Consider the following 9,700-nt stretch of genomic DNA (forward strand, 5'->3'; position numbering starts at 1 on the left):
TTTAGGTATCGGTTAACTTTCATTCAGAAAATGTTAAACTAATTTTGACAATTTTATTTCTTTAGGGAGAAAACACATTCTCGCCACCATAGTTACCCTTTGTATGTACCAGGCAACCCACTGCATAACCCTCCTCCGCCACCCACGCCACCCTGCTTGGTAGTGCAGCAGGAACAAACTAATATTTCACTCAGTAAATCCCAAAGCCACATACATTCTTATTCAGTAGCAGATCCCTCAGCAGAAGTCAGTATGTATTGCAATGATCCATATTTTTCAGCCAGTAACAATACCTATGGTTATGCTTACTCCCCAATCAGTCACAGTAGTGCAACTGCAACTGCTTCCGTTGACCTTGGCTCGCCTGGCGTAGTTACATCTAGCAAGAGGAATGAAGGTCCTGGTTGGTTTGGCTGGATTCGTGGCACCGTGTCCACCGTGGGGCACCGTGTGGCTGAACGAGCGAAGACGTCAATGGATTCGATGATCACCACACTGGACCCCCAGATGAAGGAGTTTATACGTAATTATGTCCTGCTTGTTTGTTTGATCAAGGGTGACTTATTGACATTGACATGGCAGTTTGTTTTGTTATTAGCCCTCTCGCGCACCATAAGTTTCCGATAAGTTTCTGTTCCACTCATCATGCATTTCTCAGGCCCGACCGGCCTTTTTTTGCCGCTGCGATACTCTACATTCCCGGACGTATTTTACCCTCACAGATATATCGTACACCAATAAATTTGGTATCAATGGCTTTATAAAGACTTGTACTAAAACATGCGCAAATAAAAATAGAGGAAAATTTATATATAAACAATACAAACTTGTTTCAAGTGTCCGTATAGAGTATTGCAGACAATAAATCCGAAGTACAAACTCTTTCCCACTCGCTAGCTCGAAATTTTGTGGGCCAACTTTTTTAGCCGAATATATGTTTTGAAGTGGAATTTAGTGAGGATTCTTATGGTATCCTCAAAATCTTCATAAGCTTGTTGATTCCCGAGTTACACTGAGAAAACTATTTTTTCCTCTCTCGTCAGAGTAGGCTAACAACTAAAAATCGCTCAAAGCTCCTCATCTACGCTCCTTAGAAAGGTTGCCATATGTTACCATTAAGAAACTTATCCCAACAAATGACGCTACCAAATTAGACGCACTTTCACCGAAAACTTAATTTTTAATCAATTTTTTAACTTTTATGACGTGTTTCGCGTCATCGTGCGCCAGGACCTTTTACCCTCTGATGACACAAAACGCGTCATCGTGCGCGAGAGGGTTAGTAGTATCTAGATATGACTAAAATCTTAATGAACTTTTAATGGTATTCTAATGATCTGTGAACTTCTTCCCCTTGATGGTGAGGTGCATTTTTGTGTATATGATATGCTTTGACTTGAAACACTCTCGGTTTTAGTGACTGTTCTAGAGCCCTCATCTTTTCCACAGACTCAGGAGGAGACATGGATATTATTGTTGCCTCTGACAAAGAAGTTAAGGTCGGGGCAATGAGAGAAGCCTTCCAGATGGTGTTTGGGAAAGCCACAGTATGGTAATGAGCTTCAGGGACTTGTTTATTCTGATAGGTTTTGGTGATTATACTTTGCAATGGTTGATATTGACTGTGAATAAGAATGTTTTATGTATGATCATATATTCATCTTATTACAGGAAAGTTATTCTCCAGTCACATAGAAGTCAGAGGTTGCCAAATGAGATTTAATATTTTATAGTAACATGTAAGGTCATGGCACACAATAACTTTATGAAAAGGGTCACAAAACAAAGCAATAATAAAAACAGTTATACTGTTGTAATGATCATAAAAGAAGTCTTTTAAAGCTACTCCTAGGTAGAAGGCAGCAATGTTATCATCCTGTACATGAGCCCAAACACTTGGAACTAATGTAAAGACACAATAATTTTTCTTTGCTTCTATGACATGTGATACAAAGTACCATAATTTCCAATTCAAATAAGTTAGCAGGGCACATTCTGGGTAACAGTGCTCCAGGTGTTCAGAAATGAACAATAATAGAGAACATTTATAGAAAATTTATAGAAAACAACAATAGATGAAATTGTCTTGATCCTTTCAGCGGCATGAAGGCTGAGGCGCAGGGAGTAGCAGCTCAGCCTGTGGGCTTTGAAGCAGCACTCACCTCTGCTGAGATGAGGATCAACTTCCTCAGGTCTTCAGGCCAGATCCACCCTCAGCAGCCCATTGTTGCTGTGGAGAATTTCATTGTAGAATTTCATTCTGATTGGTAAGTTCATTCATCAGGCAGTCATGTCAACTCTGTCTCTCTGGTCATTTTTTCAAAGACGGCAGCCCAAGCCATTTCTAGTCTTTCTTGGGGCATTAAGTTTGTCAGGCCAGGGACCAGCTTGGTTGATGATGTTTATATTCTTCCTATCTTGTTTGTTTCTCTTATGTGGGGACCGTATATATATATATATATATATATATATATATATATATATATATATATATATATATATATATATATATATATATATATATATATATATATATATATATATATATATATATATATATATATATATATATATATATATATATATATATATATATATATATATATATATATATATATATATATATATATATATATATATATATATATATATATATATATATATATATATGGTCAAACAGAGAAGGCAGTCAAGGGCAAAAAACAAAAAAATCATGGATAATCTTGTTTTCGTTACATTTACAGTTGGTTTGACCTTGGCCTGCTGCTTTTGGATGACCCTGGAGAAGACATCCTTCTTCAAACCTACACACAGGTAATGGCCTTCAGTATTGATGATAAAGTTTCAGTTAATCTTATCCAGGCCACTTATTTGAATAAATTGAGTATAAAAGTGTACCCATAGCCATGTAAATGTTATGTTATCCTATAATTGAACTACTCATCTTTTCATCTTTGTCCATCAACAGGTGACCCCTATTCCTCCAGACTTCATTACTCAGGCACGTAACGCCACTCCAGAGGATTACCCATTTAAAGATTCTGGGTTTGCCGTCACGGTTGGTCAAATTGCCAGTCAGAGCCTTCAGGTAATATTTCACTCATTCTTACTTTGTTATTCTTGTTTTTTATATGTTTCCATGTCTTAGACATTCACATTCATTCATTTTTATGTAGCATATATTCATTACAGATTGATGGAGTTACATCATATTTTATATTATTAACAAGAATGCTAATGTTTTGCCATCTCTTGCCAATCAGGTTCATCACACCATGTGGCAGGAAAATCTCACTAGTGTGTCCCGGAGAGAGGCATTGATGCTCGCTGGACGCACCCTGGCAGGCATTTATAGATCTCGTTTGCCTAGTTATCACTAGCATAGAATAGGGGAATTATACAAGTTATAATTAAGGAAGTATATTACAATAGGAGGGTAGCATCCAAGTCCTGACACTGCATTTAATCATGAATCAGTTTTCAAATTAAAACACTTATGTTGCAGCAACAAAAATTTGGAATATACCTAAAATATACCTGAGACTTCTTGTGTGACTGTGTGACTGGAGGGTCTTAAAAAATTAAAAATAAGATCTTAATCAGATTAAGTTCTGATTCTGATTATAAATTTATAGAGCATAATTGAATATTGTAATCTCATAACGATATGATATTTTATTATATATAAAAAGTTTTAATAATTGATGCAATATATTCTAAATGTTTTTGTAAATAATTTTGTTGTGGGGATATTTTTCTTATAATTTATGATTATTTGTGTTATATAGTTTATATTGAAAATGTGTGTTGCTTTGCTTAAATAGAAACACTGCAGTTGAATTATAAGTTCATATAAAATATAACTTTTTTTCAGTCATGACTCTGGCCAGATGGTAGATTAAACAAATTAATCAAGGGCCAGTTTGGTAGCTTTGTAATACCCCTCACTTTGCCATGAATAACTAGGTGTTAGAATGTAAATGATGAGTTAAGGCAGGCATAAATATTTCAGTAAAGGTACAATAACAAAATTATCTTCAAGTGATGTGATACAGTCCGACACAATGGAAGAATATTATCAAATGGCTACTATTTGCATATTGATGAATGCTTATAGCCATATGATGTCTCCATTTAAACTTATTTGCAGTAATGTCCCACAAAGGGTTACCCCTCCTATCAACCTTACTAAAATAACAAGTGCTCAGCCGGCAGGTTTTTTACAGCTCATTGTTCAGTCTTACTCACCACACCTTGAAGATAGCATTGGGAGCTAGTGAACTTTTATAGCCAGGAAGATGACTTTTAATTTTGTGTTGTTGTAGAGGTGTTTCATCGAACCATGGCTATGACAGAAAAGAAAGTGTTAAGAATAGCTCAGTAATATTTATTTGTCTCAAGATTTTCAGGAAAAACATTCACTCTCTGTCAGCACAACAGGATTATCCACTTCAGTAATATGCTATAGATTAACTTCAATTTGGAGTTTACACAGCTACTTATCAACTCTTCCTATACCTATTTCACACATGCTATTATAATTTATTTCATGTGCTCCTGCTTTGGTTGTGAACCCAGTGACTAGATAAAAGTAGTGAGGCTTTCATCTTATGTTCACAGCACTGAGCTCTGCTGCTGTGTGACCGCATGCAGATTTTGTTATGCCTGCAGCAGCAGCGGGCTACCCTCTCCATCTTAAAGTTTGCTGGTGGTTGGCATGAACCTGTTATTGATGCTTGTGATTTTTATATTGATGCTGTAATTTTCATATTTTGTGTTCAGCCTGTGTTGCCTGCCCATGATCCCATTGACAAGAGTTGCTGAAGTTTGCTTAATTGCATGTAGGTAGCAATCTTTTTCACCTTTAGCTTTGTGTGTGTGTTGGAAAGTGCTGCTGCTGATACTTTATGCATTAAATGGTATCTGCTGCTTTTTCTGAAGGCAATAACTGCACCACTGTTGGCTCTCTGAGTGGCACTGCTACAGGTTTTCTTTGTGGTGGTTGGTACTGGCTCCAGTGATGTAGTGCATATCTGGTAATGCCTGGTTTGAAATATGTTCTCTTTGTTATTATATGGGAGGTGTTAGTTATGTGTTAAGGCATGCTAAAGTTTCTGAGAGCACCAGCTTCCTGTGTGAACTTTGATGTGCATAAAGCCTTTAAGCTGCAGAACAAAGTGTAGAGAGCAAATGGCATATTATTTTTTGTCATATTATTCTTGTATTGGTATTTTATCACCATATCATGCAACAGGGAGGGTTTAAACAATCTCAAGGTTAGGAAGCTAAGACTGTATAACCATTCTTAGGATTAAATGAAAGCACTACTTTACTGATTTTTTTTTTTCACATACTTGATACAACAAAAATTTAGTTTTGCTTTGTATATTAGCTGTTTTTACAACAGGCTCTCATATCATTATTCATACATTTCCATGTTTTTTTTCATATAAATTGATTTATTTCACAAATAGTAACATTCACAAGGATCTGTTTTGAGGTAAAAGGGAAATTTATCAATAAAAATGATAGTTAGTGACCCTATTTCCCATGCAGCTTTAGAAACAGCCTTGTGACTATTTTGACAAGTATTCTTTGCATAAACAGTTGATGGGTCAGTCCCCAACCTCAGCAATGGACTGTGATCCTCTTAGTTCCCTATTTGTACACAGGATGATGCAGGACACATCTTTTATCCTAATGTCTCAGGAGTGTTAGTACCATAGTCATCTGTCACTTTGATGCTTTGTCCACCCAGCCACTGCCTCTGTTTAACATAAATATTCAGACTAGTAGCCCAAAGCAAAGTCCACAATAAATAACATAACTAATCATGTGTGCACTGACTTTCAGCCCACTTCATTCATCTCTTGAGTCTTCTAATGTGTCTCTTGTAGGACCTCTTGATATAAGGTTGTATCTAGGGCAATGAATTAACAGCAACAGTGCCTTCACATTCCTTACTTAATGAAACTACACATTTTGTACCTTGAGGGCACCATTTCTGTGGATGGATAGACTCCATATTTTCAAAGAGGCTGTAGTCAGACACTGATTGTTGAGGAGTGCATCGTTCACTTGTATTATGAATTTGAGATCCATCAATACAAAAATTTATGTTTATGTGCATTGGCCTGTGATATACATGAAGTGAGCTACTTTGCTTGTGTTTGTGGGGTCCCATCTCTGAGTCTCAAGCAGTCAAATTTAGCTTCATATGTTTGAAACTGGACAACCTTTTGGCCCAGGTTGTTTCCAAGGGTCAATGCATCTATTGGGAAGACTATTTATTGATGGTTATTTTCATGCACTCTGTCTTTCTCAGTTTCATTTCATATCCCCCAGTTAGGACCCCATCCCATGCAAACACACCCATCCACTCCCTTCATCACCCTGAACACTGCAATCATATTATCTCCCTCTTTTTTACCTTATATGTGTGTGTGTGTGCATGCGAGCGATCATACTTCCACATATCAGTAAATTTTGTTAGTGTTACTGTTACCAAAACATTACAAGTACTGCTATGTAACCCAAATCATCCTTTCACAGAGCCAAAGAAGTTAGCAGCAATATTAAGACTTGGGTGCCTGTTTCCTTTACCAAATGTGAAGAAGATTGTACGATTTATAGTATGACACAAATGTTAACTCAGTTTGGGTGGGGCCTGAACCTCTTTGCAGTGTTGCCACATCACCCCCAGTACATCACTCTCTCTCATAAGTCAGCTACGTACTATTTGAAATTATGTACCAAATATTCTGTATAAGTTAAATAAGGTTTGTCAGGGCTATGGCCAGGGAGCACCCCGAACTGTCCCCACCCAAACAGCCTTCGTAACTGAATTGGACTACAGTATGTAATTATTTTTGTATAAGTAAGGCGATTGATGCTTACTTAGTTTGGCCATTTACTTGTATTTATAAGTGCCTCATTTCCTTTGTTCTTTTAAGCAACACCAGATAATGTCAAAAGATTGTTCCCATTAAGTTAAGTTGTCCTGGACTGGTGGTGGGTATAGATTCAAGGGCTTTTTTCTTATGTACTAGTTTTCCTTGGTATTCCCACTTTTTGAGTGCTGCTGCAAGGTACATAAACCTGATGGAGTGTACGGATGGTGCATAGCGAAAGGTATTTTTTAAGTTAACTCCTTGACTGCGGATTTCCTACAAGAAGACATCATGACCAAGCTACAGGAATGGAACAAAACGTGGCTGCTACAATTCAATGAAGAAAAATGTAAAGTTGTGCACCTTGGGAGGGGAAATCCAGCATATCAATACCACATGGGAAAGACTCCACTATCCACCACAGAGGCAGAGAAAGACCTGGGAGTATATGTTACCAGGATACCATTGAAGGCTAAATCCATGCCAATCGCAGCGGACGGGTTAAAGGCAACTTGGAGCCACGTATAAATAACTGTTTTGCTGATTAATTTATTTTGTCACCCCACGTAAGATATGGTACTATATTTTTTCTTAGAATTGTGCAATGTTATGTTAAGACAGGCACATCATCAGGACCATAATGTCTATATAAGGTCTGTAATGAATGTTGGGAAGGAGGATGACAACCAAGAATTATAACAACCTTGAAAGATTTAGCTCAAGTTCAGATATTTGTCCTTATATGGCAGTGCGTCTGTTGTCATATTGGGGTGAAGGGAGGACCCGTGCCATGCATAATAATAAGATTTACATAAATTTACATAGAAAATCAGACCACACACACCCCATGGTCCAGACTAGGTGATCTGTCCTTAAACCTAAATGATTCTACACTAATCAGATAGCTTCAAAACTTTGCATTTCTACTATAGTTAATGTTAAGTTGAAGGAAGTGTCGGTCGAGCTTGTTTTTAAAGGAGGCAATCATGTTACACTGGACCACTGGAAGATGCGTTTAAATACTATCAATATATCAGTAGTAATGCGACGTGAAAAAAATCAGGGGGAAATGTGTGTTTAAATACTATCAATATATGAATAGTTCTGCAATGTGGAAAGAATTTAAGAGGGAAGGATGTGTGGCAGAGCAATCATTATATCAACTCAGTTTATCTTTATTTCCATTTTCTTTGTTACAACTTGGAAAAGAAAAAGATGGTTGGTGGTTTCATGTTTGTTATATGTGCATGGGAAAAGGGCAGTAGCTAGTGGTTGTATAATAAGGTCTGATGTAGAAGCTCTCACAATACCAATATATTTCAACATCTTTATTTGTATTTCTTTGTTACAACTTATAAAAAAAAGCTAGTTGGTTGTTTCATGTTTGTTATCTTATATGTGCATGGGAAAAGGGCAAGCTAGTGGTTGTATATAAACTCTCACTATACCAATTCTTTTCAACATATTTATTTGTATTTCTTTGTTACAACTTAAAAAAAAAAGGTAATTGGTGGCTTCTGGAATGTCATTTTATATCCATGGGAAAGGGCAGTAGAGTTTTCTGTAAGGATTGGCGTAAAAACTCACTATATCAATTCAAACCAACACTTTTATTTGTACTATTTCTTTGTTACAACTTAAAAAAAAAGGTAATTGGTGGCTTCTGGAATGTCATTTTATATCCATGGGAAAGGGCAGTATAGTTTTATATAAGGATTGGTGTAAAAACTCACTATATCAATTCAAACCAACACCTTTATTTGTACTATTTCTTTGTTACAACTTATGCATGGGAGAGAGCCGGCAGTTGTAGAAGCAATATTATTATAAGGTTAGTTTATACACCCCTGGGCTGATATGCAATAAAGTTTCCATAACACACCTATAGAATTCTGCCTGCTTCTCAACCTCGTACAACTCTTCCTTTAGCTTTTTTTCCACACGTCGTTAGCAATAAAAGAACGAATTGAACAGGCTTAAAGGTCATACTAATTGAAATTCTTGAACATTTCAGAGTCCAAGCACACTCATGTCAGTACATTTTCAGGCGCGCTTCGTACCTCACATTCACCATTTCCAAAGGCCAGAAAAGAGATCAATCGGGTTCTCATGGGCGTTTTTTTTAGGTTCATGGTACAGAAGAAGAGTCAGACTACCTACAGGGCCATCAAACTACCCCTGGAAATGCCCATAACTCCTATACGAAAGCCTAGTCAAATGTATACGGACTGTTGGCATTTCTCGGGGTAGTTTTATGACCCTGATGGTAGTTTGATCATTTTTCTGTTCATAAACGGGAAAAGACACTCATGAAAACTCGATTGATCTCTTTTTCGTCCCTTGGAAATAACTGATGTGGCGTCCGGAAGCAATAATGCCACAATGATTAGTCACAGAAATACTCGGTAATTATATTGTAGGCCCTTTAAGTTTAATTAGACACCAAACTTTCATGCCTATTATACAGTATTTTAAGTTTTTTGTTTGTTCCTATATCAATCTACAAGCTCATTATAGGTTTGCTGCTTCGTTTCATGTGTGTTTCGAACTAATAACTCGAATCGTAAAGGTAAAATTCCAAACTTCCGTGCATATTATACTGTATTTTAAAGTTTTCGTTTCTATATTAATTTACAAGCTCATTAGATTTGCTGCTTAATTCGTTTCATGTTTTTCGAACTAATAACTCGAATCGTAAAGGTAAAATTCCAAACTTCCGTGCATATTATACTGTATTTTAAAGTTTTTCGTTTATATATAAATTTACAAGTTCATTAGATTTGCTGCTTCGTTTTATGTGTTTCGAACTA

General features: G+C 36.5%; 1 long non-coding RNA gene across 1 annotated transcript; it reads right to left on the reverse strand.

The window, feature by feature from the left end:
- Nucleotides 1-3,811: 3,811 nt before the first annotated feature.
- Nucleotides 3,812-9,107, reverse strand: LOC126998565 (uncharacterized). The gene is made up of 2 exons (XR_007752934.1): nt 8,528-9,107; nt 3,812-8,379 (listed from the first exon to the last, which is right to left on the reverse strand). It is a non-coding gene; the product is annotated as an uncharacterized LOC126998565 (long non-coding RNA).
- Nucleotides 9,108-9,700: the final 593 nt, after the last annotated feature.

The sequence above is a fragment of the Eriocheir sinensis genome, chromosome 14, assembly GCF_024679095.1.
Source record: "Eriocheir sinensis breed Jianghai 21 chromosome 14, ASM2467909v1, whole genome shotgun sequence".
In the NCBI taxonomy this organism is placed as follows: domain Eukaryota; kingdom Metazoa; phylum Arthropoda; class Malacostraca; order Decapoda; family Varunidae; genus Eriocheir; species Eriocheir sinensis.